General features: G+C 42.6%; 1 protein-coding gene and 1 long non-coding RNA gene across 2 annotated transcripts in view; one reads left to right on the top strand and one right to left on the bottom strand.

Moving 5' to 3' along the window:
• Positions 1-7,025, top strand: part of LOC148128860 (uncharacterized) — a 38,112-nt gene extending 31,087 nt beyond the window's left edge. Inside the window, exons 4-5 of the long non-coding RNA XR_015745834.1 lie at positions 6,054-6,195; positions 6,773-7,025. This is a non-coding gene — a long non-coding RNA (uncharacterized LOC148128860). The remainder of the gene's footprint in view (positions 1-6,053; positions 6,196-6,772) is intronic.
• The window catches only part of CMTM8 (CKLF like MARVEL transmembrane domain containing 8), a 44,754-nt gene that overhangs the window by 14,600 nt on the left and 2,302 nt on the right, over positions 1-27,852 (bottom strand). The window lies entirely within an intron of this gene.

The raw sequence follows: 27,852 nt of genomic DNA, 5'->3' as shown, positions 1-27,852 counted from the left end.
TTCTCTGTTGTGTTCCCTTTTTCTCTTGTTTGTTATCATTATATTTACTTTGCATCATATTTTTCTCTTTCTCAAATGTTTTTTTAGATCTTAAGTCCTTCATTTTCCTTGCTCTCTTCCTTCCTTCTTCCTTAGATAAGTTTTGGGATTCAATGAAGATGGCGTCTTCATCTCTTCCTTGTTGTTCTTCTTCCGTTTCCATCTGTTCCATTGTCTGTTGGTAATTGACCAGCGCCATTTCTAGAAATAGAAAAGCTTTTTCCATGCCATCTTTGCAGGCTGCTTTTGTTTGCTCATATTCATCCCTCAGGTCTTCAAAAAGGAAAGCCATTATAAATAAATCTTTTCTTTTCTTTATTCCTCTTTCTTCTTACACCAACCAAATATTCCGAGAGAAAGGCAAAACAATCCCAAAATCCACAATCCTCAATAAATCCAAGCAAGCCAAAATTCCCCCTTCCTCTTCCAGGGGTGGTATCAAACAAATAAAAAAAAGAATCCAAATCTATATTTTAAAGCCTTATTAAGATTATATTTCTGTCCTCAAGTCTTCAAGGCATCTCCTCCAACAAGATCCAAATTTATATATTTTTTTTTATCCTCTCCCTTCCGGCTTAATTCCGTCGGGAGGGAGAGTAAACTTTCCCTTCAGCACCTCAAAATAGCCGCTTTTTTTTTCTCTTGTGGAAGAAATCATCAGAAAACCATCTTTTCCAGGAATTAAATTAGATAAATCTCAAAGCCCTGGGTCGACCAAGAAGAACTTTCACTTTCAATAACTTTCTCTTCTTCCTCCTGCGCATACTTGCCCGGCTGTCAACTTCTTTGTGGCGGCCATTGCGGACCGCCGCTGCACCGTCCTGGTAACAGGGGGTTCTGCCGGCCAGGGAGGGGGTCTGCAACACCCCCAAACCCTTCCTCCGGATCCCCCTTACCTTCAGCTACCCCTGCAGGGCAGCCTTGCTCCGCACCCGTCCGGGTCGGAGCCCCAAAACGACTAGCGCGGCGAAGGATCGTGCAACCATGAATCCCTACCGCTCGGCCGACAAACCGGAAACTTTCGAAGTTGCAATTTCATTGCTTAGGAAATGATAGTATTGTTGAACCATGGATGTCTTGGAGGTTGTGTTCAGTTTGTGCAAGTGGAGGATTCCATAGTGCTAAGGATTCTGATTTTGGCAAACAAGAGCAACAGGGATTGATATAGGGACTGGTACTTTGACGCCAGTAATTGTGCAACTGGCTATTTCTTGGCTGAGACCATTGGAAGAGGAGCAGACAGTAGCATAGAGCCACAGAGATGCTGGACACAAGTTGCTTGAATTTGGTCTCAAAACCTGAAGATCTACAGAGCAACTGAAGAATATCTGCATTTGTTTCTGGATGCCAGTGATCAGCTGAAAAGAATGTGAAGGGAGACACCTGCCTTGCTAACTAGCAACTGGGGCAACAAAAATGTGAACTTGCTCTGTGGATGTGACAAGTGATTCCTTGGGATTTGTTCCTCTTGCCTGCTGTTTGGGAACATTGGTGACAACCACCAAATATTTCGTATTCACTGGACATATCTGGATGATGTGAGCAGGCAATAGTAGGAGTGGGATCAGATTCCATTTTTATTAGTCATACACCAGCATTAAAAATAAAAGCATAAAATAAAAATAAAATTAAAAACAAACAAGATAACATATTATGATTAGTGGTGGATTGTCAGTGAGCAGTTAAGACTGAGTAATTTTGCATACAGTACAATTTTTTTTTGCTACATTCAAAGAAACTACAACATAGTGATAACAGCACTTGTATATAGAAGAGATCAGTATTTCCTTTTATTAGGTGAGGTTAGGAGTGGGATCAATACAGTGACTAATATGAGAGCTGGTCAAAGTCCCGTGGCTTCTGCAGGGCCTATGATCTTAAGTGGCTGTCATCTTTTCTCCACTGATAATTAAGACCACAGGATGATGAAATATCAGTGCCTTAGTTGACCTACCAGGATTTTTCTGAGTCTCTGATGCTTGTCACTGCTGTGCTTGCCAGAGAACTGAATTTTGGAAGTCAAGGACTTTTCATTGTGGAACTAGATGGGTGGAAATGGAGCATCGAGGGTTAAAGGAAAGAGTCTTATTACTTCTTGTGTGAGAGGCAGAGAAGGACAATGATTTCTCTTAGTCATTCTATTCCACTCCCACTTGTAATATTACACTTCTCATGCAAGAGTGTAAAATTTAGAGGATTTGTATTATTGAAACTTTTGGGTGGCACAGAAAGGGAACTCAGGAGCCTTTCAGGAATATGCTCTCTTTGGCTTTGAATGGCACAGCTGAGATCAAAGAGAAATGGCTGTTATTACCTCAGACATTTTACCAGCTTTCAGAGATTTAGACAAAAGGATGGGGACAGCCTTGATTGTGCCTGCATAGTTTGTCTTTGTGGATTGTGGAGGATCCCAGGTTTTTAGAAGAGATCTGGGAGACAAAATGGCAGAAGAGCATGATGTCTCCCTTGGACAACTCCTCAGATTCTTCCTTGGAGGTCAGCTCAAGGAAGGATGAGCTCACTCATGGCACATCATAAACTGGGTTAATTAATGACTGAACATCTGGCCGAAAGAGGGGCTTCAGCTGGGGGTAGGTTGCAGGGGGAGATGATCAGTGAAGAGAAGCTGGAGGAGCTGTCTTCCACGGTAGATCCGAGAGCACACAGGGTAGAGCAAAAACAAAAGCAATTGAGATTACTCAGGAGAAAGCCCCACCCCTCTTGATGAGCTGCACCAGAAAGCTATTTTTCACAATAGTCAGGGAGAGGCATTGCTGGGAACATATTTGATTTTTGGCTGCCTATCTTTGTTCCTCATGTTTCCTGCTGGACTTTGAAGACTCTGAACTTCTCTTGCCAAATGAGCTCTTGTGGTTATATTTCAGTTTGACCTGGTGAATTAAGTTTGTTTGGTGGACTTATTTGTTAGAGCAACTTTCCATTTTTTATGGACTATTGGCCATTGCCTTGTGGACTAAACTTGGCCTGCTTGTAGCTGGGTTTATTTGGGACAGTTCTAAAGCTGGGTGAAGGGAATTGCTAAACTTGAAGGGAAAATAAACTCTTTAAACCACACTTATGTGTGTGACACCTAGAGCTATACTGCCAGAAAATGAAGAGTGAATAGATAGTCTTTGTTAGGGAGCAAACTGCAGTAATAAGAATATAAACTTTGCTAGTTTTATGATATCAGCAGACTGCCATCTTTTAAAGGTGATTTGATCCTTACTGGGGAGGACTGGGTTGTAAGATCCCCTACAAGCTGCGAGGATTTTTTAAAATGAATCCATTGATTTAAACAGTTTGAATAGGCACTCTGATTGTGCAGATTGTATACTTAACTTAAAGGATGATTATCTGGAAAGAGTTTGATGTTGCTGGGTCTGAAGAAGTAAACTGCCTACTTGGAGCCGTGAGTGGACATACCTGCATTTTAGATCCAGGCCTAGTTGGGAACATGTAGTTAGCTTCAAATGGTGGCAATCTTCCCAGAGAGACAAGGTGGTCTCATTTGCTCTTAAGGAAAGTGTAACACACACCCTTCTTAAGTAGCCATTGTGGGATAATTTCTGATCTGTCTCCAATGTATTCTTTTCAAGGAAGATTATTGAGAAAGCTTTAGAGAGCCCTAGATGAAGCAGATTATTTGGATCCCTTTCCATTGTTTCAGAGCTGGCAAAGTACAGAAACAGGGTTGGTTTTTGAATACATGTGGTGGAACTGGGATGTAGGTATTGAATCCAAATTGATCCTTGCTAATCTCTCAATAGTCTGATATCATTGATCATGATGTATAACTCCAATCAATCTTAGCAATGCCAACTTTGAGGGATAAAAAATATGCAGTCCAACAATAGATTTTAAAGCTTCAGGATCATAAGATACGTACCCTTGCTGCCTAAGGGAGATCCCAAATTTCTCTTGAATATGAATGAATTATATATAGAAATTGCAACAGATGCAGGAAACTTTAATTGTTTCATTGCTTAATATTTGCCAATTTCTTGGCTGCAGATGAATTACAAGTGTACTATTATCTCTAAACATATTGGCTATATTTAATGTAGTTTGTTTGAATTTTTGTCTTACTGTAATGCAATCTAATCCAGAAAGGAAAATACAGGGTATTTGTTCACATTTTATGTTAATCTAAAGATGAATTAATCACACTGTAGCTTAACATTATATATGATCTTTAATTAAAATGTCAGGTTCATACAGAGAGATAGACGAAAAAAAGCATCACTGTCAGTAATCTATATGAATTTCAAAACTTTGTAAAAGTGACACAATTGGTTGTGACAGAACAATAAAATATACATGGCAGCCTTTACAGGGTAAAGTTTACTATGCCATTCAACTGAAACTAAAATTGCCTTTACGATACATAGACATTTCTCTCATAAACTTGCTATGTGAAGTGTCCATGTCACTGACCATTAAAGTAATAAGTTAAAACAAATACTACTAGAATTCACTTCCCCGTGAATTTTGTGGTTATTGGGATCATTGATAATTACTTCATGATGTGATACTCTTTGCTCCACAGACTGTTTAGAGGAAACACAGAAATAAATTTAACTACTGGTTTAAAATGTACCATGAACAATTGCTTATTTGCTTCTGTTTTCTGTTTCTATAGTATCATAGGTGTCCAACTATCACTGCTTCTTCAGTGCTTAAACTTGCTATGTGAAGTGTCCATGTCACTGACCATTTAAAATAATAAGTTAAACCAAATACTAATAGAATTCACTTCCCAGTGAGTTGTGCTACTATCAACAATAAACCACGGTTAGAGTTTTCACATAACCTGCAAGGTGAATTAGAATTAGCAGGGAAGGGCATGTCCTGATTCACATATTTAATAAGACATGAATAATTTGAGACCCAGGATACAAGCAATTCCACCCCACTACTACCCATTGTATAATTTCTTGCCACTTTTAAACACTCAAGATTTAAAGACATTTTTTTAAAAAAATTAATAGCCCTGACTTTAACCAAAATTCTCCACTAAACCAAGGAGATTCAGCTCTACTTACATATCATAATTGGTCTATTCAGTGGGGCCCTGGTTATTCCCCCTCACCAAAATGTTCCTCTACCATCAAAAATTGCTGATTCATGCACTAAGCTGTATCTTATTAGTAATAATTTAGTGAATAAAATGCAATTAACTGGGTTTATACTTTGCTCTAATTTAAAGTCCAGTGAACTAGAAGTATCGAAATATCTATAATAAGTATTTGTATTAATATAAAACTTTGGAAGCACTCTGGGTGGGGAATATTCAGGATTATTACTCTTCAAAAGGCAATGTACAGGAAAAATAAATATAGAATACAAAGCAAACATCACTCCCAAATGGCAGGAAACACTGTATAAAACAAAAATCATACCAAGAGAAACAAATACATAATGGAACAGAATAAAAAAAAATCTTAATAAGCTTTTCCAAGCCTACAGAGCTCAAATGATGCTTTTATGTGAAAGAAAGATATTTAATTTTTTTAAAGTCAGAGAATTTAAAGCAGGGGTCCCCAACCGCCGGTCCGCGGACCGGTCACCGGGCCGCGGAACAAGCCTTACCGGGCCGCTGGTTGCTGGCGCCGCCATCTTTTTTGGTAAAAAGCAATTTTTCGTCAAAAGATGATGGCGCTTAGCGCTCGGTGAGCTTTTCCGGGTAGAAAGCCATTTCTACCCGAAAAGCTCATCGAAAGCGCTACGCCGCATTATTTTTGACGAAAATCACTCCGTGACATCACCGGAAGTGATTTTTCGTTAAAAAATGGCGGCGCCAGCTGACGCCGGAACCGGGCCGCGGCGCCCAGCTGACGCCGGAACCGGGCCGCGGCGTCGAAAAGGTTGGGGATCCCTGCCTTAAAGCATTGAGTTATGTTGTTCTTTGTTCTGCAAATCTTCATTCAGACAAAGCTATCACTACAGATAGCATTTGAACTTCAGGTTCAGTAGCATTTAATTCCATGCTATTGTCTTCATTTTACATACAGCTAAGTACAATGTCAATGTGCGACTGAAATTTTGGATCAGGAAAATGAGAATTCTTCACTGTTAGAAGCAACAATCCTCCCCATTGATGGGAACGCTGGCTTCTCACCCTCCCTGTGGAAGTGAAAGCTCCTCAGTGCTAAGGTAAATAAATCACTTATAGTGATATACATGAATAGGAAGATCAAAAGACAATCTAAGAAAATGGGGCTTCCCTATTGAAGATAATTTATGTGAATGTGGAAAAGAACAATCCATCTCATATACTATGGTACATACAATGTTCTTCAACATGTATGGAGGAAGACTCATGCTGGCAAGAGAAAATACTTCAATGTGGTCAAATATTGGTCAAATACTGTGTGAATGTCATTTAGTTTTAATCCTATTTTTTCTACATACTTTTTACACATGCTATATTTCTATTATGCTTTAATAGATTTATAAAAAAAATTCTATATTTTTTTTATGCTTTAGGCATAAAAGCTAGCTGGCTACCTTTAGAGTAGTCACTTTCAGCTGAACCCACCTCACAGGGTGGTTGTAGTGAGGAAAATAAGAGGGAAGAGTTTGTTTGCTGCCTTGAGTTTTTATATATATAAAAATACAATGGAGGCAAGGTTAAAAAAAGCAAAATAAAAAATGTTTCCATTGTGCATACTAGATGCTAAGATAATATTAGCAGCACAACAATAATCTCTCAATTTCCAATCACTTACAGGAATTTTGGTAGAACAATATACTAAGGGTGTGGCAGCTAATGAGCAGAACACTATACTAAGGGTGTGGCAGCTAAGGAGAGAACAACCTCACTCACTGACTATTCTTTAAACCAGAGCTGTATCTCGAACCTCTTCACCAGAGACAGCTGAAGCAGGAACAGTACAGTTGCAACTTGATTGTGTGACTACTCAAATTAAACTCCCATAAAAGAACAGTTTTCATTATCTAAGCACTTTGGACTCACTGAAAATTAATGCGAATTTAGTTGTTAATTCTAAATAAATAAATACAAGGTTGGAATTTAAAACTGCCTTTGTTCTACTAAGGCTGAGTCAAATGTTTCATTTTCAGTCTTGCTATCCAAAGGGCACCATTGCTCAGTTTCTTAATATGAGATGAAATTATAAACTGCTTCACACAACCCAATCAACAAATGACTAAGTTCACATAACATTAACTCAAGATTGGTTTAGTTATTTTGCTGAATATACTCCAATTGATTGGATAGATATACTGGATTAACTAGCCCTTGGAAGTTGTGGAAGCGCCATCACTTGAGACTTTCAAGAAGAGATTGGAGTGCCATTTGTCAGAAATTGAGTAGGGTCTCCTGCTTGGGTGGGGGGTTGGACTAGATGACCTACAAGGTCCCTTCCAACTCTGGTTATCTGTTATCTATAAACTACAGTTAACAAACTACATGATGGCTAACACATGAACAAATAAGGTTAGGTTATGATGCAGTATATGACCTGATTCTGTATGTCTTTAGTAAATCCAAATAGGATTGTATTTATGATATGATTTCACCTCAACTTCTTGTTTCAGATTTCCAGAACAATAAAGAGTCAGTGATCTAGTGGCTCAAGCATCAGGAGAAAGCCAGAGACTGTGAGTTCTAGTCCCACCTTAGCCATGAAAGCCAGCTGGGTGATTTGAGGCCTGTCACTCACTCTTAGTCTACCTCACCTACAGGTTGTTGTGAGGAAAATAGGAGCAAAAAGTATAGGCAGTTCTTGACTTACAACAATTCGTTTAGAGAACATTCAAAATTACAATAGTTCCTTCGGCGATGGACTGAAATCTGCAATCGTGCACGGTTTCAATCCGTGCTTGCTGCCGGAGCGCCCCAAGCCGGCTGGTTTTGGGGCTAAGCCACCCCGTAGAGGTGGTGAAGAGGGGGGAGACTGCCAGCAGGGTCGAGGAGAGCGGCATCTCTCCTTCCCAGCTGGCCATTATTCCCTTTCCCAAAGGCGGTTGCAGCGGTGGTCAGAAATGGCCACCTCTAAGAAGAACTCGACTGGAAAAGAATGTGCAGGAGGAAGATAAGAAGAGAAAGTTTTGGTTGACCGGGTAAAACTGAAAAAGCAACAATGTAAGGTACCCTGGAATTTAAACTATACAAAATAACATTGTTCCCAAAGAAGTATTTCAAGCAGCGAAGGAGAGAGAGAAGGGAAAGGATTTGGTTTTTTTCTTCTTCCCTTTCTTATACTGACAGCTAAGAGACTTAAGCAAGAAATTGAAAAAAAATCCACTTTGACAACAATAGGCATTAAAGCTGAAAATAAAATGTCAAAGGGATAATAAAGATTTCTGGATACTTAAAAGCTTTTAAAAACAGGAAAGGAGAGAGAAAGAATAAAAGGGCAGGATCTGGAAAAATGGAGGAGACTGCCTAGAATTAAAAGGAATTTACAGTGAAACCTTAACAAGATTCCTAAAAGATACAAAATTACAACAGCACTGAAATAAGTGACTTATGACCATTTTTCACACTTACAACCATTTTATCTCCATGCTCATGTAATCAAAATTCAAATGCTTGGCAACTGGTTCATATTTATGACCATTGCTGTGTCCAGAGTCATGAGACACCTTTTGAACCTTTTGACCAGCAAAATCAATGGCGAAGGCAGGTTTACTTAACAAATGTATCACTTAACTGCAGTGATTCACTTAACTGTGGCAAGAAGGATTGTAAAAAGGGGCAAATATAATACCAGAAATGTTGAGCTCAATTGTGGATGTAAGTCAAGGACTACTTGTAGTGTTAGATACATTCACTATCACGAGTCATTTAGTAAAAAAAAGTGAGAAATAAAGGAGGTTCTCTATATTTTGTCTCCTAGAATGCATATCCAGACATATATAGTATATTATGAATTCTAACTATTCATAAACTATTATTTATGGCTTAATATGCTGTGCTAATCCAGCCAGTTGTGATTTATCAAATTATTATACTATGATTCCCCTTGTCTGGACCTGTAAAATAAAGTGGATTAACCTGATTAGTACTTGGATGGACAGTATCAGATACCATCAGGGCAGTATGTTAAGACTATATTCAAAAAAAATATTGGAAAAATGCAGTGATAATCCACTATCACATTAACTAAATAAGCAAAAGCCATCCTTGGCTACAACCACACAGCCACCAGAATTACAATCCAACCCAAAGACTGGAGTTGATTTTTATGTGAACCAACGTGTAGTGTAATGTAACATAGTTAACTATGTGCAGGGGTGGGATTCTGGTTTGGGCCAGTTCGGGTGAATCCCTTGTTATGATTTTGCGCAGTTTGGATAACTGGCAAATCACACTACTGACTGGCCCTCTCCTCCCCCTCACCTCTTTTCGTGCTGCCTGGTGAGCCTTCCTTCACTCACTCACCCACTGCCTCCTATGTGGCCACTCTTCACTTGATCTGAGAAGGTTAAGGCCGATGGCAGGGATGGGTGGGCCCTGCCATGCTCGGCCAAAGGGGCTGTGGGAGGGACATACAGCAAGGCTTACCACTACCACGTGGCTGCCCCGAAAGGCCTGCCAATACTGACTCAAACAGCCTGCTGCATTGGCTGCATTCCCACCCCAAATGGCCTGCCATTGCCAGCTCAAACAGCCTGCCCCATTGGCTGCATTGCCAATCTGAATGGCCTACCATCACCACCGCATTGCCACCCCGAATGTCCTACCACCACCACTGCATTGCCACCCCAAACAGCCTACCACTGCCACTGCATTGCTGCTCCGAATGGCCTGCCATTGCCGGCTCAAACAGTCTGCCACATCAGCTGAATTGCTGCCCTGCCACTACTGCATTTCCAGTGGGACCAAGTCCAGCCCTTGGAGGGGAAGAGTATCTGCTGCTTCAGGGTGGTTCTCCTCACCTCTTCCTTCTCCTCCTCCTTCCCCAGGGATGGGAGAAGGCAAAAGTAAAGGATTTCCAGCCTCGAAGCTGGTTAGCTGAGGTTGGAGGGGTGGGGGCTAACCCCCTTCTCTTGACAAGGCTGAAAAGGAATAGAGATGGGAGCAGGGGGACAGCGGGCAGAGGCTTCACAAGTGGGAATAAAGGGGACATTCTCAATGAGCCGGAGGCACCTCCAGTTAAATACACCTCTCCGAGATTCAGCGGATACCCCACCCACATGCTTGGTCTGACGGGGCGACGCAACCATCGCCAAAGCAGCGCAGAGTTCAGAGCGATGCTTCTCCCAAACAAGTTGGAGCCGAGCCCAAACCCATGCAAACCTGCTGTCCCTTCCAGGGTCAAGAAAACTTCCATTCAAACCAGCACTGCCTCACTCTCAGGAGGTTGGGGTGGAGAGAAAGAGAATGAATGGGAGAAAAGAAAACTTGGGGATGAGAAGACAGGTAAGGGGGTCTCTATATCCTCCTCTCAGGCTGGGCACAAATGTTAAAAAGCTTCTGATTACTCACTCTCACTCTCTTTTTCTTTCTTTCTCTCTCCTCCTGTTTGTCTTTTTCTTTTCTTTCCAACCACGGAAGCCTCCTGGGCAGGCAGGAGTGTGAAACAAAAGAAAGACCCAAGAAATGGGGAAGGGGGTGGAGGAGTAATGAGCAAACTCACCCCAAATGCCATCTCCAAACAACTTGCTCTGGTGGTAGGGTGAGAACCCAGGTGTCTCGCTCCAGGACAATTGGGGTGAGTAAGCGAGTGGTGATCTCCACGTCTCGGCCGATGCATCAGCTGCGGCTGCCAGGAAGGACCCTCGTCACTTTTCTCTCTGCCACAGGGAATTCCAATGCTTGGCAGTGTAAACAAGTCACCCCCCCCCACCCCTTCCAACTCCCTCCAAGTCCACCTCCTCCCCATGGTTGCTCCGGAGAGAGGCTTGCTTGTGCAGAAGAGGCACTGATCCAAGTGCGCACCAATCTGTCAGGTGAAGCTCCATTCAAAATCCAAGAAAGAAACCATTAGTCTCCATTGTTATATAGAGAAACCATTAGTCTCCATTGTTACTGGAAATCAAGTGGTAGCATCAAAATAATTCAAGATCTGAGGCATTAGGCTCGAAAATCACATATACTAAGTTTTATTTATTTATTTATTTATTTATTTGATTTGCCAATTGTTTACAAGATAATAAGTATAAGTGTATACATAGTTGTGAATACATGAAATGGGTACATATAAGAAAAATAAAAGAATAAGAGAAACAATAGGACAGGGACGGTAGGCACGTTGGTGCGCTTATGCACGCCCCTACAGACCTCTTAGGAAAGGGGTGAGGTCAATAGTAGACAGTCTAAGGTTAAAGTTTTTGGGGTTTGGGGAAGAGACTACAGAGTCGGGTAGAGTATTCCAGACATTGACCACTCTATTGCTGAAGTCGTGTTTCCTGCAATCAAGTTTGGTGCGGTTTACTTTGAGTTTGTATCTATTGTGTGCTCTTGTGTTGTTATGGTTGAAGCTGAAGTATTCATTGACAGGTAGGACATTGCAATGTATGATTTTATATACCATGCTTAAGTCAGACCGAAGACGGCGTAATTCAAGGTTTTCTAGTTCTAGAATTTCAAGTCTGGTGGCATAAGGTATTCTACAACGAGTAGAGGAGTGGAGAACTCTTCTTGTGAAATATTTCTGGACTTTCTCAATTGTGCTAATATCAGATACGTAATGAGGGTTCCAGACTGATGAACTGTATTCGAGTATTGGTCTAGCAAATGATTTGTATGCTCTGGTTAGTAGTGTGATATTACCAGAGAAAAAGCTACGTAGGATTAGGTTAACAACTCTTAATGCCTTTTTGGCTATGTAGTTGCAGTGGGCTCTAGCACTTAGATCATTAGAGGTGAGTATTCCAAGGTCCTTTACAGAGCTTGGGTCATCAACAAGATCTTGACTATTCAGCTTGTATTTTATTTTCTGATTTTTTTTTGCCAATATGTAAGACAGAGCATTTATTTGTTGAGATTTGAAGTTGCCATTTGTTTGACCATTCTGATACATAGTCAAGATCTTTTTGTAGGGTAGCAGTATTGTCTGTGGTATTGAACAGCTTTACATCATCAGCGAAGAGAACGCAATTGCTCTTAATATGATCACAGAGGTCGTTTATGGCAATGTTCCCACCCACAATAGTTCAAACTGGCCATCCAATCTGAGATGTGTATAATGTCATGTGGGGCATCTTCAGACATCTAGCCATTGGTGGTGATTCAGACATCTAGCCATTGACCTTGGCCTGGATAGATAAGATGCTGCAGCTGTGTAGTAAGCAAGTAAGCATAAACAAAGTTTTCCCAAGTTTTATATTTCACCTACTCAAGCCTACAGCACTCTTCCCCTCCATAAACCCAATTTATTCTCCCTCCTCCCGTTACTATGGCAGCCAAAAAGACAAGCAGAAGAAAAATTCTTGAAGGCTGACATTCAGCCCTCCTACAAAAGAGGCATTTAGCCCTGTAAAAGAAAAAGAATAAGACAATAGGAAAATAAACATTCCAGAGATAACATCAAATATTTTTAACAAAATTTAAGGTTTGTCAGGATATTTCAAACGAAATGCTTATATAAGCCTAGGGGCTCTAACATCTCATTCACCCATTCTGACTGAGAAGGAGGGAAATGCTTCCAAACAACTAGATATTGGAATCACCTCTTTGTTTCCTTGAATCCAGAATTTCTTTAATCTCAAACTGTTGCTCACTTTTGATCTAAAGAGGAACAGGAGAGGGCCTGATCAGGTCACAGCTTGGAAGTATACTCAGGTTTTAATAAACTGACATGAAAGACAGGGTGAATCCATCTAAGGGTCTTTGGCAATTGCAATTGTACTGCTACAGGATTCACCACTCGTACAATTGGGAAAGGTCCCACATATTTAGGTCTCAATTTTTTAGATTTCTGCGTGGTTTGCAAATACTTAGTAAACAAAAAGACTTTGTCCCCCACTTGGTATGGTTTTTGTGGAGCTCTCTTTTTATCAGCTTTCTTTTTATGAGCTTGATGAGCATCATCTAAGGCTTTATGGGTTTTATTTATTTTATTTACTTTATGGCCAGGTAAGGTGGACTTGGATTATCCACCTGGTCAATGGTGGAACATTGGGTTTCTTTTATGAAAGTTCAGGTATGGGCACAAAATCCTGCCCTGAAGCTACCTTAAATGGGATAAAGCCAGTGCTACTGTGAACCGAGTTATAATACGCCATCTCTGCAAAAGGCAATAGGTCAGACCAATCATCTTATAAGGTAGTGTTCCAATAGCAGTTCTCTCACAAGCCCCATTGGTTTGTGGGTGGTGGCAGAGCTTAGGCCCTGGGTGGAGCCCAATAGCTTCAATAATTCCTTCCAGAAGTTTGATGTAAATTGGACCCCCCTATTAGAAATTACCCACTCAGGTACACAATGTAACCTATACAGATGTAAAATAAACAGTTTAGCCAAAGTTTTTGCAGACAGGATTTTTACACAAGGTATTAAATGAACCTGCTTGGAAAACAAGTTAGTAACCACCCAAATGACTTTATCTCCCCCACTTTCAGGCAATTCCACTATAAAATCCATGGAAATCTCCTTCTGTCAGTCTAGCTACAAGTTGTAGTTAGCCAGCAGGTTTTTCAGGTGGCCGTTTGGCCAAAGCACAAATAGGAAAACAAGCTATATAAGCTTCTATGTCATTTTTTAAAGTAGGACACCAGAATGGGCATTGGTAAATTTATCTGTGAACGCCCTTTCTATTTATGTTGCGAGAGAGCCCAGGATGGGTAGACTCCTTCTTATGATGTCATTAAGCTGAGTCTGTACTTGTATATAAAAAGCCAGCCCCCCCGGGAGAATCCCCAGCTTTGGCGAAGATACTTGACAGACTGAGGAAGTGTCTCTGAAAGCAAACAATCCAATACATTAACATGCCTTACCATCTCCGGACGAACCAAAGGAGGGGCTGGGCTCTCTCGCAACATAGATAGAAAGGGCGTTCACAGGTAAATTTACCAACGCCCATTCTCCTCCATGCTGCAGCGAGAGCCCAGGATGGGACATACCAAAGCTTGCATGTCCATGGGTAGGTCCTCATTTGGCCAATCACTCCGACGGTGGAACCACTCGCTGAAGAACCCATCTGCCGAAGGCCAACGTCGCGAAGGCAAAGGAATCCAGACGGTAGTGTCTGATGAAGGGAGATGGAGATGTCCACGTGGCCGCTCTGCAAATCTCTTCCAAGGATGTCTGGGTGGCCCAAGCGGCTGAAGTGGCCGCACTTCTGGTAGAGTGCACCATTAGACCACGGGGTACCGGAAGAACCACCGCTTTGTAGGCTTGTGCGATGCACATCCTGACCCACCTGCTAATAGTAGGGGAAGAAGCCTTGCTCCCCAAGTGAGAAGGTGAAAAGGAGACAAACATGGCTTCTGTCTTTCTAAAAGGGGAAGTGCGCTTGATGTAAATTCTAAGAGCCCTTCTGACATCTAGAGTATGCCACTTGTGCTCTAAGTCATGGTGTGGAAGGGGACAGAAGTCAGGTAACACAATGTCTTGGGACTGGTGGAACCAAGTGTTAACCTTTGGGATAAAGGAGGGGTCCAGACAGAGAACAACCCTATCATTGTGAAAGATGTAAAGATCCTGCCTGATAGAAAGGGCGGCCAGTTCTGACATCCTTCTGGCCGAAGTGATAGAAACAAGGAAAACTACCTTTAGAGTTAGGAATTAGAGAGACACTGTTCTAAGGGGTTCAAAGGGGGGCTTCGTAAGGGCATTAAGAGCCAAGTGAAGGTCCCATGAAGGATACCTGTGCACCATAGGAGGGTGTAGGTTGGAAGCCCCTTTCAAAAATCTCCTGACCAAGGTGATGGGACAAGGAAGGAAGCGAACCCCATGAAAGAATGGAGAAGAGAGCCTCTACCTGGCGACGTAAGGTATTGGGGGCTAAACCTTTCTCCAAGCCATCCTGAAGGAATCTAAGAACCTCTGCCAACTGGGCTGAGGAAGGAGAGAGACCCTCGTTGAGGCACCATTGGGAGAAAACCCTCCAGGTGGCATCATAGAGGTGCCTCGTAGAAGGTTTGCGAGACGCCTGGATGGTGAGGATAACCCCCTCTGGGAGATTAGCTTCCCTTAGCTGCTACCGCTCAAGCGCCACACGGTCAGCTTGAGCCACTGGGGCTCTGGATGGATCAGGGCCCCTTGGTGCAGGGAGATGAGATGGGCCGGGATCTTCCAAAGGGAAGCCACAGACAGGTTGACCAGGTCCGCAAACCAGGGCCTTCTTGGCCAATATATGCCAGGAGAATTAGCTCTGCTCGTTCCACCAACAGCTTCCGTATGACTGCCGGAATGATGGAAAGAGGGGGAAAGGCATAGAAGAGACCCGCGGGCCATTTGCAACGAAGGGCATTGCTCCACTCCGCTCCCTGGCAAGGAAACCTGGTGAAGAATCTGTTGACTTGGGCATTTTGAGGAGTGGAGAAGAGATCCACCTCCGGAGTTCCAAATCTGAGGGAAAGATCCCTGAATAGGGACAGAGGAATTAACCATTCTGCCTGGTCGACTAAACTCCTGCTCAGCCAGTCGGCTTGGGAATTGTCGACTCCGGAAATGTGATCCACAGCAGGTGTTTCTCTGCCCATAACCCCAAACATTCTGCCTCCCTCATAAGTGCCTTGGATCTCATTCCCCCGTCTTGACGTGTGCCTTTGCGGCCATATTGTCCATCAACACGAGAACATGGGAGCCAGTCACCGAGGCTCTGAAATGCTTGAGAACCAGAGAGATAGCTCTGAGCTCTAACCAATTTATGGGATGGGTGCTGTCTGATCTGGACCAAACCCCTTGGGCTATCTGACCCTCCATATGGGCACCCCAACTCAGAAGACTGGCATCTGTGGTGATTACTAGCCTGTCTGGTTCCTTGAATTGGAGCCCCTTCCAGAGGGACAGGGAGAGCCACCAGTTGAGGGACTGCTGGACCTCTTGAGAGAGCAGGATCTTGATTGACAAGTGGCTGGTTCCTGCTTGTTGAAAGGGGAGCAGGAACCATTGGAGCGATTGGGAGTGAAGCCATGCCCATGGGATGATACCAATACAGGAGACCATCTTCCCCAGTAGTTTGGATCTGGCTGATGATCTCTGCAAGGCCTTTTCCACGATCTGGAGACAGGAAAACTTGGCACAAAGTCATGTCGATGACTGCTCCCCAGTGTAGCAGTTTGGTCATGGGTGAGAGATGGCTCTTGGTGTTGATGGAAAACCCGTGGCTTTGGAGGCAAGACAGGGTAATTTGTAAGTCCCGATGGGCCGAGTGGATGGAAGAGGACAGTATCAACATGTCATCCACATAACATTGGATTCTCACTGGAACCGAATGGAGTGAAGCCACCAATGCTGCTAGAATCTTTGTGAAGACCCTTGTAGCCTATGAGAGGCTGAAGGGAAGGGCTCGATACTGGAAGTGGGCATTCTGGTAACAGAAACAGAGAAACTGATGATGATGAGGCCAGATGGGGATGTGGAGCTAAGCCTCCGTGAGATCAATGGAAGAGAGGAGGTCACCCTCCTGAATGCTCTCTAAGATAGAATGCAGTGTCTGCATTTTAAATTGCCTGTATTTGACAAATTGATTGAGAAATTTTAGATCAAGGATGGCTCGCCAACCCCCCCCCCCCGAGGCTTTGGGATCAACAAAAAGACAAGAGTAAAATCCACGTCCCCATTGTAAGGTGGGAAATGGTTGAATAGCCCTTATGTCGAGTAGGTGTTGAATGGCCGAATTCATAAGGGCTCCCTTTGAAGTGTCCCGTGAAACAGGACAAGTCAAAAAAATTTCTGGGGGTGACGATAGAAATTCAAATTGTAAACCTGACCTAACAGTGTTCAGCACCCAGGCATCCGTTGTTGACTCCTCCCATTTGTAGGCAAAGTAGACTAAATGTTCTCTGATGGGTGGGGAGAACGAGGTATTACTTAGACGGAAGGCACGACCCCCTCCCCCCGAAAGGGCTGTTTACCAGCAGATGGTTGTTGTCTGCCAGGTGGTTCTTGACGTTGGTCTTGGTGCTAAGAATACGCCCTCTGTGGCCGAGGAAAGCGGGAGGGGGACTCTGCCCGAAAGGCAGGTGGCCGATAAGGAGCTGGGCGATAGCTTTTTTCCCTGAGGAGGAAATAATTTTACGTTTATCTCTGGTCTTGATGATATGGCTCTAGAGCCTCGCCGAAAAGCTTGTTTCCTGAGAAGGGGGTAGAGGCCAGCTTCCATTTGCAGCGTGACTCCGCCTGCCAATTTCAGAGCCCCAGAAGCCTTCTTGCCGCCACCGAAGATGACATGGCCCTTGATGCAAATTTGGCAAAATTGAGGGTGGCATCCACAGTGAATTCCACTGCTGCTATAATTTTGTTAAGGTCCTGATGAGACCTGAGGTCAGAGGCAAGCAATCGATCCTGCAGTTGGTGCAGCCATCGTAGAGATGCCCTCGTGAAAAACAATGCAGCAGTTGAAGCCCGAACAGCCCACGCAGCCGCTTGGTGGTTGCGCTTGAGGGTCTGTTCGGAATGTTGTCCTCTGGTTTAAGGACATCCTCTGGCTGTGGGAGTGCCAGAAGAGGAGAATGATGCCACAACCAGAGTGTCTACTGAGGGCACTGCAAGGGCGTTGGCTACGGATGTGCTAACATTGTAGAACGACTTGTCCAAAGATGATGGACGAGGACCTGCCGAAGGGGAAGAGCACTGCTCCTTGACCATGTCAAGAAACAAAAGAGGAGAAGGCAAAACCTCCGTGTGTACTACTGGCTTGGAGAAGAGCGAGTCTCCTTGCCCGGAGGGTTCCCCTTGTGGTTCAGGTGCTGCTTCCTTAAGTTACAGCTAGGCAGTGATCAGGGCCATGCTAAGTAGGGGTTTAAAGAGGGCTGGTTTAAAGACTAATGCAGAGGAGGGCTGATCTCGATGAGAGTCTTCTTCCTCTGAAAGATTGCGATCACAGATTACGCCCTCTTCGCGCTCTGAACGAGAGGAGCAACTGTGTTCAGATGGGGAGGCACCCTCTTCCCCTTCATACTCCTCCCATTCTGCCTGTAAAGAATGGACCCTGAGGTCTTGGGGTCTGTGGAAATCTCATTGTGGAGATAAGGAAGCCATAGACTGAGAAGGGAGAAGGGCCTGAACCCTTTCCAGGGGCCGAAGAATCTGTTGAAAACCTTCAGCCAATCCCTGCCTAATGGCTAAGGAAACAACATCTTGGATCTCCCTGGGCCTGTTATCAAAGGTAGTGGAGGGCCAAAGGCCAGCTGCAGTGGGCGTGAAGGTGGCTTCCGGCCTGATCTGGGAGGCCTGAACTCTGGAGGGAAGAGAGGGGCATAGGGCCCAGAAGTTTACTGGAAATATGGCCCAGACCTGCTGAAATCCTGAGGTTGTTCCTCAAATGCCTCAGGGGACCAGATGGGGGGGGTCCAAAGGCTCCATGAACAACTTCCCCTCCCCTGGGGGGGCTTCTCTGGAAACCCTGATGTTCGGCTGGCTGGAAAACCTGTTGCAGTTGCCCTCTCATTTGTTGAATAGTCTTGTTAAATTGTCTCTCTAGAGCCGCATGCCTGCATTTCTCTGCCTTCAACTCAGCCTGAGTTGTCTTCTTAGGGGCTAGAGCCTTAGCTCTGATTTTTGCAGCCACTTCCCTCTGAGCAGTACGTTGTCTGCATCTTTTCCTTTTAGTGGGTTGGAGGGTCTGTTCCACTGGGGGGGGGACTCTGCATGAGCACTGACCTGATCCATTTTAAATAAGCAAGGCTCAAGCGTTGAGAGAATGGCTCTCAAAAGTGCTTAAGGATGGCAGAGGGTAGAATTGGGTCTTTGGAGCCCTGAAAATGGCTGCCAGGCCACTTAAAATGTTCGCTCACCTCATGTCTGAAGAGACTGCACTCAAAGATGGCCGCTGCTCATTGATGGCTCCGAGAAGTTAATTTCACTCCTTAGGCTATTGCAAGCCCCGAGTGATCAGATCAGCCAGAAAAGGAAGAGTTGCCTCCCACGTGATCAGCTGGCTGGCTCTGTTATCAGTTTGCCAATCAGTTTTACGATCAGACAAACTGCGGCTATGGAGAAGGTCTCAGACATTTCCCTGCTTGCCTAGCAGCACTTGGGAAAATGTTTATCCCAACATTGCAGGAGAATGGAGCCCCGCTCTCCTGAAGTTGCAGCTGCCCAGATCCCCGGGAGCTGATTGAAGCAAGGGTAGCTTCTGTAGAAAATCCACTGAATAAAACACTAACACTTTCAGAGACACAGCTTGTGACTTAAAGAAGCTGAGTCAAAGCTGGGGATTCTCCCAGGGTCTGGCTTTTTATATACAAGTACAGACTCAGCTTAATGACGTCATAAGAAGGAGTCTACCCATCCTGGGCTCTCACTGCAGCATGGAAGAGAATTGCTGCTTGACCAAATATAAAGTTTTCATGAACCCAAAATGTCCAGCAGCTTTTGAATCATAGGCTTGCTTTAAGATGGGTCCCCTTAGGCTAGTTGGTACATATAACTTGGCCCTCACCCCTGCAAAACCATCTCTAATAGTATAATCATTTGAGTGGGTCAAGAACCAATCATCCAGTTTTAAAGCTTCTTTTAATTGTACAATCAAGTCACTTGAAAGATTGACATCTCCCTTTTTCTGGGCTCTGGTAACCGTCGGGGCAGCCAGTTCCCTTGTAGGAACAGTAGGATGGATCATTTCTGGGCAGACACTATTATATTGGGATAATCTAGATAAAGCATCCACCATAAAATTCCTTCTCCCCGGGAGGTACTTCAATAAAAAATTAAATGGCTTAAAGTATTGTGCCCAACGGACTTGCTTAGGTGACAATTTCAGGCATTTCTAGAGCCTCTTAAGTTTTTATGAACTGTCCACACCTCAAAGGGGTGTTTTGCTCCTTCAAGAAAATGCCTCCAAGCTAATAAGGCCCATCAGACAGCAAATGTTTCTTTTTCCCAAATGGCCCATCTTCTCTCTGTCTCAGTTAGTTTACGGGAGGTGTAAGCACAAGGTTTCAAAGTTCCAGTCTCATTTGCTTGAAGTAGCACCATCCCGCTACATCACTCACATTGGCTTGGAGGGGCGTCCATCTCTGGATGCCTTAGCACTGGTTCAGCTGCAAAGAGTCATTTTAGCTTTTCAAAAGCCGCCTGGCATTCCATGGACCATTCCAACTGTCACTGGGTTTTGGTTTCAACTCTCCCTTAGTCTTTAGGAGGTTTGTAATAGGTAACACAACCTTTGCAAACACTGGGATAAACTGACGGTAAAAATTAGCAAATCCCAGAAAACTCTGCAATTGTTTTCTGGTGCGAGGAGGAGCCCATTCCAAAATGGCCCGGAACTTTTCCAGGTCCATCTCTATGTCTTCATGTGATATGCGGTAACCCAAATAGTCAATCTTTTCTTGGTGAAATTTGCACTTGGGACAATTTTGCATACAGTTCAGCTGCTCGAAGTTTTTTCAAAACTGATACCAGTTTCACATGCTCCTCAAAAGTCTTTGTATAGATAAGGATATCATCAAGATAAAACAGCACCCCCTTGTATAAATGCTCATGCAGAATCTCACTTATCAGCTACATGAATATGGCAGAAGCCCCCTGCAGGCCAAATGGGAGAACATTGAATTGGAAACATCCAAAGGGCAATTGAGGGCAGTTTTCCATTCATCTTCCTCCTTAATTTGAACTTGGTAGTATACTTCTCTCAAATCAAATTTAGTGAAAAATTTCCCTTTGGCTAGGTGAGCCAACATGTCCTTCATTAAGGGGAATGGGTACACATTTTCTATGCAAATGCAATTCAGATTTTGGTAATCAACACATAATTGAAGACAGCCATCTTTCTTTTCTCAGAACAACACTGGGGCCTCCACTTGAAACCTAGCAGGTTGGATGAAATCTCGTTCAATGTTCTTATTGATAAACAGCCACAGTTCTTCTAGATCCCATGGTGTCATTGAATACAATTTAGGCTTAGGGAACTTCACCCCTGGCAGAATCTCAATACTGCAATCTGTTGGGTGATGAGGGGGGAGCTCATCCAACGCCTTTTCACTAAAACCCTCCTTTAAGTCCCAATACTCTTCAGGGATTTTTTTTCCTTCTCCACAATGCTTTCACTGCCCATGGACACCAACTCCATGGGATTCTGGGATTTTGTTTGAGACAGCTCCCTCCCTTCTGGTGGTTGGTCAGTGTGTATGTCCAGTAACCCCTTCCTCCAGTCCACTTGGGGATTCCACTTCTGGACCCAGGGCAAGCCTAGTAGGAAGGAGCGCTCTATCCCAGGGGCAACAGTAAAACATAAAGTTGCTTGATGCCTTCCCCATCATCATTTCCACTGGTTCCATTATGAAATGTGCAGGGCCACCCCAGCTATTGATCCATCTAGTTGGCAAAAAGCTATGGGAGTTTTTAAAGTTCTTAGCTTTAGCCCCAACTTCTCCATGACTTCTGAGCTGATTACATATCTAGTGCAGCCAGAGTCTAGCAAGGCCAACATTTTCCCTTGGGTTCCAGAAGCAGGTACCCTTAATTTAACTGGGATGGTCATGGGGCCCCCTTTTGGACTTACCAAAGGATCATCGTTGGAGTCGGATTCACTCCTACCAGAAGATGTGAGTTCCCAGCTCCTTTCCTTTCAGAGGGTGAACTCTACAACCTCCTCCACTTGCATGGCTTGGCTGGGTTTTTTCCAATTTTATTCCTCCTGCCGGCACCCCCTTTGGCTCCAACTTAGCATCTTTCTTCCCACATCGGAAGCATGCTGTGGTTTTGGGTTTCACAGCCAATCCTCCCTGCTGAGGTATTGGGGCTTCTCAAACGTTAGTGGGAGAGGGCTTGTTCCAACCAAGACCACCCCTGAGTCTGTTTCTGGTCAAATCGATTTCCACCTCGACTGCTAACATGTACCAGAGTTGCAGATCCCTAGGTTCTCTTCTGGAGATACAGCTTTGATAAACATCTTCATTCAGCCCACCCTTGAAAGCTTCTATCAGGGCTCCTTGGGACCACCCTCGAATATGGCACGCCAGCTTTCTAAATTCCTGGGTGTATTCAGCCACAGATCTCCACCCCTGGTTTATTGTTTTCATTCTAATCCTAGCCTTATGTTCAGCCAGTGGATCTTCAAATTGGGTGCATAATGCTGCCATGAACAGGTCATAGTTCATCAATTGAGGGGCATTATAATTATGCAATGTCACCATCCACTTTGCAGCAGTTCCTTCTAAAGCCCTGGTGACACATCTCACTTTAGCTGCTTCTGATGAAAGATCGTCCCCATATTCTTCCATATGGTTCCAAACTTGGGCTAGGAAGAATCCTAACTCTTTGGAAGTATTTTACTTCCAACGGAGGAATCTTTGGAATTTGATGCCTCCGTGCAATTTCTCCCCCCTCGAGGAGGCCTTGGGCGGCAGCCGCCATTTGAACTGGCTCAGATTAATTTATGGCTGGCTGGGTTCCTAGTGCTCCTGCCTCCCCCTTCTCTCTCCCAGATTCTTCACGAATCAGCAATTCATACCTTTCATCAGGTTTGCTTCCTTCCATAGCCTCATTTAAGAGATGTAAAACTTGTGCTAGCCGAAGGTTCCTTCTTTGTTCCTCCTGCCAAGACTCCTCTCCCTGATGGCGTCTGGTAGTCGTCACCCCTGGGGGTTTTTCCTCTGGTTCTTTCCATCAGATTCCTAAGGACTATTAGGACTACCGGCTTATCTTCTATTTGCAACCCTGCTAGCAGCTCGGCCTCTCCTGCAGCATCCAAAAGCAGAGAGGTTGTCCTTCCAGCAGTTCCCAAATCTTCTTGGTCACTGGCTGAGTCAGACATTGTTTTTCAGACTTCCTCAGAAAATAAAAATTTAAATCTCCAGGTGGGCTGGTAAACTGAGATCTTAAATAATGTCAGGTGAAGTTCCATTCAAAATCCAAGAAAGAAACCATTAGACTCCATTGTTATGAGAACAAGGAGAAAAGGATTTTTACTGGAAATCAAGTGGTAGCATCAAAAGAATTCAAGATCTGATGCATTAGGCGTGAAAATCATATATACGAAGTTATGGCAACATTCCCACCCACAATAATTCAAACTGGCTATCCAATCTGAGATATGTATAATGTCATGTGGGGCACCTTCAGGTGGTGATTCAGACATCTGGCTGTTGACCTTGGCCTGGATAGGTAAGATGTTGCAGCTGCGCAGTAAGCATAAACAAGAAAGTTTTCCCAAGTTTTATATTTTACCAACTCAAGCCTCCAGCACTCTTCCCGCCCCCAAGCCCAATTTATCCTCCCTCCCCCCATTACTAAGGCAGCTGAAAAGACAAGCAGAAGGAAGATTCTTGAAGGCTGATTCTTGAAGGAGGAAGGGAAGATGTGTGTGTGTGTAGGGAGAGAGAGAGAGAGAAGGGATAGACAAAGAAATGGAGGGATGGAAGGGAAAGAGAGGGAGGGAGGAAAAAGTGAATGAGATATAGTTGGATGAACGAATGGATGTATAGATATATGGAGGAAGGGGGAGACAGAGAAAAGGGAGAGGAAGGAAGGACCACAAACCCTAGAGAAGACTCTTTGAAACAGCACAGCAATCTAGGGCTGGAAGAGATCTCGAAGGTCATCTTCTAGCCCAAACCCCTGCTCCAGGAGGAGATCCTTACAGAATCATAGAATAGCAGGGTTTGAAGGGACCTTGGAAGCCATCTAATCCAACTCCCTGCTCCAGCAGGAAACCTTATATCATCTGGATTATTTTGGTGCTTCTAACAGAGAGGGAAAGTGCCAGAAAAGGGAAGGAGTTTACAAGGCTACCATGCAGAGGAAGGCAGAGATAGTCCTTCACTTATGATCACAATTGAGCCCAAAATTTTGGTTGGTAAGCAAGAGCATTGTTAAGTGAGTTTTGCCACATTTTACTCAATCCATGACATCTCCTGGGTCTAATGGTCATGTGCAGTCTGGGGAAGTAAATCTGAAGTTGTGTGTAATGTTCTAATGTACAGAAGTTATGTGGCAGAAAGTGGACACTGGGTGTTTTTCCAAATGCAGTAAGTGAGGTTGAACGTATATAGTTTTAGAACAGCGCTCTCTCTCTCTCTCTCTCTCTCTCTCTCTCTCTCTGTGTGTGTGTGTGTGTGTGTGTACACATACAGTAAACATAGTAGATAATGTATCTTTCTGTGTGCCTATACACTCTCTATACTATGTAATATGTCTGTACACATATGGCATATATGCATAGGATTAAATAGTGTACATTGGATGTTCAGTAATAGTAAATAAATAGACAGGGAAATTGTATCTCGTTGAGGCCTCTGAGGCAGGAGGAGGCCAGGCCAGGCACCTCTTGATGTGAGTGATGTCAAGTTGGCCATGCCCACCCAGTCACATGATTACCAAGCCACACCCACAGAATAGGTTGTTAAAAAATTTGAATCCCACCTGACTATGTGAAAAAGTTTAATGTCTGAATTCATTCTGTGTATAATTTTTTTAAAAAATGCTTTGAGTTTTTTTCCATTTATACATAATACCAATACTTATTAAACAGTGCTGTGATATTATATATACGTTTATGTATCCTATCTAAACTTACAGTACACAATACTTTCATACCCTCATATCTATTATATACATTATTTACATTTCCTATTCTTATATCTATTGTCAATCCAAATATACCATGTTTCCCATATTGCATTGTATTTCCTGTCTGCTTTCCCTTTTAGTTCCATAGTTAATTTGTCCATTTCCACGCACTCTAAAATTTGTTTGATTATTAAGCCTTCAGGTGATATGGTGTTTTTCTTCCAGTACTGGGCATAGGAAATTCTTGCTGCCGTTAATACATGTAATATAAGATATTTTATCTTTCTGTTATAGTTTTTTTTTATTTCTAAAAGGAATAATTCCAGGACAAAATCAATTTTGTTTTTAGTTAACTCTTCTAGCCACATTTGAATCACTTTCCAATATTTTTTCGCTTTGGAGCATGTCCACCAAGAATGAAATAAGGTATCTTGTTGTTATCCACACTTCCAACAATTTGGTTTTACATTTGGATAGATCTTAGCCAATTTTGAGGGTGCCATATGCCAATGATAGAATATTTTATGTTGATTTTTCTTGTATGCTACCGATTTTGTTATTTTATAATTCATATTCTAAATCTTTTCCCATTCTTCCAGATCAATAGTATGTCCAATATTCCTACCCCATGCAATCATTGTTCCTTTCACAATTTCTTCCGCTCTTTCAAATTCTAATAAATGTTTATCTAACTTTAATTATAATTTCTCATCTAGGCCAATCAAGATTTTATCTAGTTTTTGTAATCCATTGTCTATTCCAAATTCCTCACTATCTTTTTTGTATCTTGTTTGTATTTGCATATAAGTCCACCAATTCAATTTTATCCTATGTATATTTCTTAATGGAAAGCATCTGAATGTAGGGAGGGGGAAAACTCTTGGATTCGAGATTATTTTAAAATATCACTTGCTTCCATATGATTTTTCCCCATCGGTCAGCTCACTTGTGGAGATTTCACTTCATTTGGCCATCAGAAATTCAGATAGTGAGAATGAATGTAGAAGTGGTTTCAGAGAAAGTGCATTGACTTCCTTTTATACCAGAGGTGGGGAATTATGGCCCCTTTGACTTGTGCACTTCAACACCCAGAATTCCTGAGCCAACATTGAAGTCCACAAGGGATAAAAGGGCCATAGTTCCCCCCACTCGATTTATACTGACAAAACTTGACCTCAATTTCTCAGGGCTCTGTATGAATGACTTTCACTATCTTTGCTTCAGCCTTCTTTTTAACAATTTATATATTTTTGCTCCATACATTCTAGTATCATTTACTGCTAGTTTTTCTTCCTATTGTTGAATTCCTATTGTTGAATTCCTATTGTTGAATGTTGTATTTATTATTGTGCTGTCCAGACAGTTATAGTTAATGGGATTTGGGATAGTTAGTTAGGAATTGAGAGCTGTCCCCTTAAGGGAATGTGTTATGGTAAATGTAGTTAAGTTATCCTGGGAAATGTAGTACATGTCATGTGGCCACATCTGTAACCCTGATTGGTCACTGAATTGACCCTTGGTGGGTCGGGGGAGGTTTCTTCACTCTTGCCTGAACACACAGCCTCGTGGTAGCAGCTCTAACCCCTGCCTCTATGATATGGGATGAAAAGGATAAGAGATAACCATCTTTTTACCCATAAAGACAGATATGCAAAAGATTGGATATTAAGAAGAACCTCATCATAAATGTGAGTTGATAAGGATGCCTGATGAACCAATAAAAACACTTTGTATTGATGCTCTGTGGAGTTTATCTGCCTTTGTGCAGAACAGGACAGGAAGAATAATTATTATATATATTTATGAAATTCATGAATTCTGTTTTGAAGCCATCTAGAGAAGAAGGTATCTTCTGTTAGGTAATACAGAAAAGTAATAAGAAAGTGTACAATAATATTTAAATTTCAGACAAAAACACGGGTAAGCGTAAGATTCCATTTTGAGAGCCTTAACAGATCATTTTTACTACTGCTAATTTTATACTGCTGCCAATATATATTGTACAACATTTTTATATTAGTAAATGCATTTTTAAAATAAAAAAATTAAATAAAGAATAAGTCAAACATATATGTTAATTATAAACACAAATATAGCACACTGCTGTGCAATGTTTATCTGCTGATCTTGAATATTATAACTATTTTAAATTACATTACTCATTAAGTTGTCTGTTGCAAATACTAAGCCCTTTGGGAAAACATATTTAAATCAGGGGTGGATAACGTGAGTCCCATGTTTCATCTTATAATTCCCTTTCTCCCCTTGCACTTCCCATTTGTCTTCCTTTAACCTCTGAATGTACTATATTTCAGTAGTACTGCTGACAAAAAAAAATGGTATTCTTTCCTCTCATTTTAACTCAGTGAACGTTATAGTCTTAAATTGACTTTCACAGCTGGGGGGCTGGATAAAAAAAAACCCTCAGCCCAGCACAAAATGCCATGAAATCCAGGCTCCATCTACATGTTGATGCAGCTGCCTCATTTGGCATCATGTTCTCAGACAGTGAGGACCCAAGTCCTTAAAAAATGTGTAGCTCTGACTAAGGAGGCCCATCATTATTTTTAATATATACGAAACCAGTAAGTAGATAACATACATCTTTGCTAAGGTACAAGCTTTCTACAGTAATTCTCATAATAAATTACTCTAAACATCTACACATTCCCTTCTCTTCCCAGCTGTTCTCCTACATCACACATTATCGGAGTGGTTTTCTAGGCTGAAGCCTGTACTCCTTAACATCATTTTACCTCTTCACTGTCAGTAGGTTAACAGAATAAAATATGGCCAGGTGTACTAAAGTATTTATGGGAATAAAACCTGTCCTGCATGCATAGTGTCATTCTTCTCTAAGAACAACAGGATCCACCTGATGCTCAGTTTCAGAAACAGTCCTTATTAATCCAATATCCATAGCAATCAGTTGAGCATCCTATATTCCCCCTTGAATAAAAATGCTGAAGTGAAAGGCAAGGAACTTTCCAATTTTTTCATTCCAGCACTGTTTATACATGCTCCAGCCAGCTGATATATTCTTTGTACAATCTTTCAACTGTCTTGAATTTGAATAGTTCTCAACAAATGAAGAAAACCAACTACTAAGAGTGTCAACTACATATATAGAATGGAACTAAACTGCAGAGTAAGAAATGAGATGTAACACTTCAGAAAAGGAGCCAATTTAACAGTAGCTGCCTACAGATCTTATCTTA

Source organism: Notechis scutatus, chromosome Z, assembly GCF_049901735.1.
Source record: "Notechis scutatus isolate UNSWTSFEM ecotype Mainland chromosome Z, rNotScu1.2, whole genome shotgun sequence".
Classification (NCBI taxonomy): domain Eukaryota; kingdom Metazoa; phylum Chordata; class Lepidosauria; order Squamata; family Elapidae; genus Notechis; species Notechis scutatus.
This window is presented reverse-complemented; position numbering and strand designations above follow the sequence as displayed.